The sequence below is a fragment of the Etheostoma spectabile genome, unplaced genomic scaffold (genome assembly GCF_008692095.1).
Source record: "Etheostoma spectabile isolate EspeVRDwgs_2016 unplaced genomic scaffold, UIUC_Espe_1.0 scaffold00019515, whole genome shotgun sequence".
NCBI lineage: Eukaryota > Metazoa > Chordata > Actinopteri > Perciformes > Percidae > Etheostoma > Etheostoma spectabile.
The window spans coordinates 42,596-48,371 of NW_022604972.1; the positions used below are offsets into that span (position 1 = coordinate 42,596).

The 5,776-nt window shown below is 39.4% G+C and overlaps 1 non-coding gene across 1 annotated transcript; it reads left to right on the plus strand.

Moving 5' to 3' along the window:
- Positions 1 to 325: 325 nt before the first annotated feature.
- Positions 326 to 397, plus strand: trnaq-cug (transfer RNA glutamine (anticodon CUG)). Its single transcript has one exon. It is a non-coding gene; the product is annotated as a tRNA-Gln (tRNA).
- Positions 398 to 5,776: the final 5,379 nt, after the last annotated feature.

Here is a 5,776-nt window from a genome sequence, read left to right on the forward strand (position 1 = left end):
TTATGTACTTGCACTGTAGTATATTTGTTGTATTATACTCTGGTTTTTATGGGTGTTACGGCGGGTATGAGCACTGTAGTTTCCATTTTTATGGACGAAATAAACTGACATGCCATTAAGTTTACTCTACAGCAGGTGGAGACATTTCACGTCAGACACTTGCAGCAACAGACACTTTGTTAGACATCAACAGACTGGAAATAGACTTAAGTTGGCCAGTAATTGTTTGCTTTTTCATCTTTGTTGTTATTTTTGTGTGCCTTTAATGTCACACATGTGGATATTATGAAATAAACTGCATAGAAAACTTTCTAGCAGTTTTAAAGGTTCCATGGTGTAATGGTTAGCACTCTGGACTCTGAATCCAGCAATCTGAGTTCAAATCTCAGTGGAACCTGTTTTTAAGCCACAGCACCGGTGAAAAAGATCACCTTTCAACTTTCCACATCTAGTTTAAAGTAAGCTAACAGGTTTAATGTCCTTGGCCATTTAGACTGTAACAGTACATTAGTGGGGGCATGTTGAGGAGTCACCTGGTTGTTAATGTAATTAAAGGAGCTCCAAATTTGACAGTATTGACTGGAAGTGATAGGCTTGAGTTACATGGGGGATATACACTTTGCATTCAGTCTCACAATCACCATAAAAATTAGGTATCACTGAAATTTGAACTTGTGTTGCTGCAGTCAGAGTTTACAGTGCTCATCCTGAATGGGCCAGTATAGTGCATCAGAATTGCTTGTTGAATGGCCTATTAGCTTTGGAACCCCCTTTCCCCCACAGCTTTCAATTGTCAGATATGGGTGGGGGATGGGCACTGTGTCCAACCCTTTCTGTGTAAAAAACAACTAAAGAAGTCTCTTGGATGAGAGACAAAACTTCTGCGGAGGACCTTTCACCAAGTCCAGTTGCCCTCGGCCTAGTTGTGAACTTTTGGTAAATAGCATGGATCAGGAACCACAACGGACACATCTGGACTCAATGTTGGCATTGTACGGCAATATTTGACAAGTTTAGACCATGAAGACAGTTATCAGTTTATTCCCATCAGGCATGTATATCTGTGGACTCAGTTGGACATTTTGAGATAACTGCACAATGTTTGTTTTTTAAAGTTATTTTTTCAGGGTTTTTTCACTTTATTAGACAGACGAAAATGTGTGAAAGGGGGAGAGAGAGAGGGGAGTGACATGGCAAAGGGGCCGCAGGCCGGATCTAAACCCAGGCCCGCCACGTCGAGGAGCAAGCCTCTTACATGGGCAACCGCTCACCCACTGAGCTATCTGGGTGCCCATAACTGCACAAATGTTGACCCAATTGTCAGTCTATTTTCCCATCTGGCAGGGACATTTCTGGATTCAGGTGGACATTGTACAGAGACATTGGTGGATCTTGATTCCCACCATAGATTTAGCCTGTATTGCACATTGCCTTCACATCCCTCGTAATGTATTGCCATTGTCAAGCACATTGCCACCCTGGTGACTTTCTTCCATGTCTCCATGAACGCCCATATATTTGGACTGACAGTAGAAACCTTCCTTTTAACTATGACATGGATTACTGAGAACCTACTATATCATGACATGTTTTAAGTTTACTATATTATAATTTTTTGAGACAGGGCCTACTGAAAATCTGCTGGATTAGTCAGATGGCTGAGCGGTCCAAGGCGCTGTATTCAGGTCGCAGTCTCCACTGGAGGCGTGGGTTCAAATCCCATTTCTGACAACTAGTGTTTATTTTGGAACTAATGTCTGAGAGTTGATATTGGGAATAAAGAACTTAGCAGTTCTTTGCTAAGTTTGCTTCATAGTTGTCAGATAAATTTTCAATATAATGAATACCAATATAAAACAGAGAGAAGGCGGTGCAGTACAGCCCATACACTGTAAAAAAAGATTAGTTGACTCAACTTAACTACGTAAAGTCATCTTGTTGCTTTGACTGAGTTAATTTGAGTCAACTTTAGCATCAAGGTCATTACACTTCAAAACACGGTTCATACAGCAAGCAATAACAAGCGATAACTTTGAGATGTTGGTTGAATTTATTTCATCAAGTTGCCACAACTGTGAATAGAGTTTACTCACATGGATTGAATAATTGATACAACTCGCGATTTGTTGACTGAACTTTCTATATCGAGCAATGTGGACTGGAAAACATTATTAAGAGAACTATAAGAATGTTGGTTTGAACTTATTTTATTAAGCTTGAGCTACATTCTTTTCTACTGCTCTATTGCCAAGTTACTTGAGTTTACAGACATTGCTAAATTTCACTAATTTTAAGCAAACTAATATCTGCAAAGTATCCTCATGAGAATTGGCCAGTCAACTTAAATATTAACACTGAAAAATCTGCTGAAAGACAGTCAATAAGACTTTAATAAAAAAACCCAACAAGTCCAACTTTTGAGTGTTCAGCATTGTTGCAAGAAAATGAACTGAAATCTCCACTCCACTCTGTTCATGTTTTCATTATAACATAAAATACAAATTAGTGTCTGCATGTTAAAACATGAAAACGTAAAAAACTGTTGTGGCCCACAGAAGGGCTTTACATTTCTTTTCTTCTTACAACATAGTGGAAAAGAAATTGGAAAAAAAAAACTAGAACACTTACTCAGGGCCAAATGCAGAAACATCCTCCTAAACCATCACTCTAACTGAGCAGTTTATTCTTTAAAGAGTGGACCCTGGGATTGCACATCTCAGCCCCGATTCCCATGAACAGGCGCTGAATCCCTCAAAAGTATATTTTTGTGTTTTTGGATAGTCAGGTTCAGCATGTACAGCAGGCCCTCAGGTTCACAAAAGCGTTGGGTACATCACTAAGATGACGCATGACAATCTTTTCCTCAATGACGATGGCAACATCGTTGTAGGAAACTGGAAAGGGCTCCTTCACATCTTCAACAACCAAAAGGATTCCAATCACCATTCCCTTGATGACGTCCTCTCCAGGATCTGTTGGCTTCATCAAAACAAACAAACAACAAAAAGGGGCCTGTGCTTTAGACATGTTTTGCTATATCTACACAGAGGATGCCTGAATGATGTATAACCATGCCCATTGTGAACTTGTTTTTGTATAATTGAACAACATTTGCTGCTTACCTCACATCTCTTCATCAATGTAGAAGGGTTTTCCTTCACGTACCATGCAGCCCCTGCAAAGCTGCTGCTCTCTTCCTTTGGTTGATGCCTGCAAAAACACGATACGCGAATTCAGTGTATTTCAAAACTGATTTTTGTCAACCCTCAAATGACGGAAACTGAGCTTCAGTCCAGAAGGCAACTTAAACTGACCTCACTGACAGATTTTATTCAACAAACCCAGCATCTCTCTCTCCATGTCCTCCATCTAACAGAGATATTTTCTTATTCAATCTTTATCAAAGTGCCTATCCAATCACATTAATTAGAGAAGGTTTACTGTCTGTCATAATCTACATCTCGGTCCCACTCCTCAGTGGGGTTGCAACCCACACAACAACTATGCACTTACATCCTTGTCGAGACTCTCCATTAAGGATGTCATTTCTTGAACTTCCTCGAGCGCTTCAACCGGAATAACTGAGAAGTTTATGCAGATGGCTGTCCAGACCCTCATAGAACTTATTGATGTCCATTGACATGAGTCTGGTGAATTCCTTGATGATCTATGTGGAGAAGTAACATGACAGTTTTAGTTTAGCTGAAAGTCACCTAAATTTTCACATTTGATAACAGTGGAGACTTGTCTCATTGTGCATATTTCATTATTGTTAACTTCACCATCTGTGTCCTCAGACTGGCAGAATGGCTTGTGTGGCAGGTTATTGAATTTTGTTAATGTTTACATCAACTGACATGTCAGTGCTTTGTTATGTTGTCATAATAATTCATACATGCTAAGTAACAAGGCTGTAAGTTATGTACTACTACTATGATTTAGTAGTTAAAATATATAATTCATATGAGTTAAAGCATTTTAATATCAATATATAGAGTTGCCTACAGAAAAGATCAATTCATGTTTAATGTGTCAAAATTTGTTAGTCATGACAGTGCAAGTTATTGCTTGTGTCTGTTGATTAAAAAAGATGAATAGTTTCATGTTTGTATATTCTGGGTCACATCAGAAGTCAAATTACAGTATACAGTAATTTGTTGTGTGTTTTTACTGTTATGTAAAATGGGTCACTTTTGACCCTTAAAATCATTAAAGTGTTACATAAATGTGTTAAACATTTTTTAATTCTACTCCCAATATTTTTACTTTAGGAGCACATGTACTCAATGGAAGGAATGTTAGCATCGAGCCCTGCAACATACACAACACAACATTACTACTATGCTATGACCAAGCATCATTTTTTTTACAAATTTTTACCTGTCTTCAGTAAAAAGGGCTGGCCATCTGACTCTCATTTCGGCCACAGGTGGCTCTCCTCTCAACGATCTCCTGTCTTCTCAGTGCGTATGTGGCATTCATTGCATCATCAATGTAGGCCAGGTTTGGGGTGTTTTTCTCATCTCCTGGACCATCTTTTCTCTATCTTCTTCAAGACTTCGGCTGTCTCTTCCCTGGGGGAGATCTGGAAGAAAATTTGTTTCAGACCGTCGAGGTTTCTTCACTTTGTTTCTCTTCCTCGTGTGTCCCCAGCACCTCTTTTTCTCAGATTACCTCCAGTTTCTCGGCAGCCCAAATTTTTCAATTTCTGTCTGTATTGCCCATCTTGAACTTTATGCTGTGTTTTCCATCCATACCATCCACATGTGGAGCAGGTTCTGTAAGGCAAGGGTGTTTTTTTCACGAGTGCCTTGGCTACACATCCAAAATGTTCAAGTGTAGGGAGGTCATGAATGAATATATTTTTTCAACAAGTTTGAGCAGAATCTCGACTTCATGTCCCTTGAAATGGATAGAAGTGCTCCACTTTCTCTAAAAGCATCATTGCCCTGCCTGAGCCTCAGCTCAACATCATATGAGAAGGTGGGAATGTGAAAATGACTGGCCATTGCTGTGAACGCTGACCTGCAAAGCACTCTGTTTTGGCTGCTCAATGAAGAAGATGTGTCGTGAGATGATGTTTGAGCTGAAGAAGATGCTGCCGGAGACGATGGTACAGCAGAGCCAAAAGTGTCCAAACTTGAGTCTGAAGAGACAGGGCAGAAAATGACTTGCAATTCACCTTGTCCTTTGGTAGATCGTCAACACACTGAGGTTACAGAAGTCTTTGAAATCCTCATCTTCATATTGAAGGTCAATGAAGAGTGTAACTGCAGTTTGTTTTTCAACACCCGTTTCAGGCCATCAACGGAATCTGGAACTGAGTCCAAGCGAGCTTTCTAATGTCCTTTGCTGAAACGATCACACGCAACAGCATCTTCTGCTTGCGACTTTGAAACTCTCAGGACTTCTCTGGCGATGAAGGAAAAAAAGAATGTAAAAAAACAAAATGACAATAAACATATTAACCATGAACCTGCTACATACACATTTTCTTCTGTTTAAAACCTGTTTTTACGTTCATGGACATACTGCATGTTTTTCAGAGTAAGAAGAAAGAACACACCATTTAAAAAGAAAATAACAGCCCAACTATACCTTAATGAAGCAAAAAAAACTTTTTGATGTCACCATCAGTTTCCCTGCTTTTGTGTATGGATACAAGTTGATATCCATTAGTTTTCGTGTAATTCCACAATCACCAGTTCAGAAACTGTTTTTTCATCACTCATAACTGCGCAGGTGCTCCATGTAACCATGCATGGTATGGTTCTAT